Below are 202 nucleotides of genomic sequence, written 5' to 3'. Positions count from 1 at the left end.
AAGACCCCTGTAACTTTATGGGACATCCAGCTGTTTTAGTGTCTGAAAAATTAACCTTATTGAAGTCACCCACTAAGAAAAGGCCACCTTCAGTTCCCTGATGTCTGTCTTCTCCCAGAAGGAGACACAGGAGGAAGACACAAAACTTAATTTAATAGAAATTTTGTTTGTAGTTCTTACATTCTCAGTGTGAGCTGAGCTA

This window comes from Myotis lucifugus, unplaced genomic scaffold (assembly GCF_000147115.1).
Source record: "Myotis lucifugus unplaced genomic scaffold, Myoluc2.0 scaffold_629, whole genome shotgun sequence".
NCBI lineage: Eukaryota > Metazoa > Chordata > Mammalia > Chiroptera > Vespertilionidae > Myotis > Myotis lucifugus.
The sequence above is the reverse complement of the archived record's forward strand: the minus strand, read 5'-3'. Positions refer to the sequence as shown.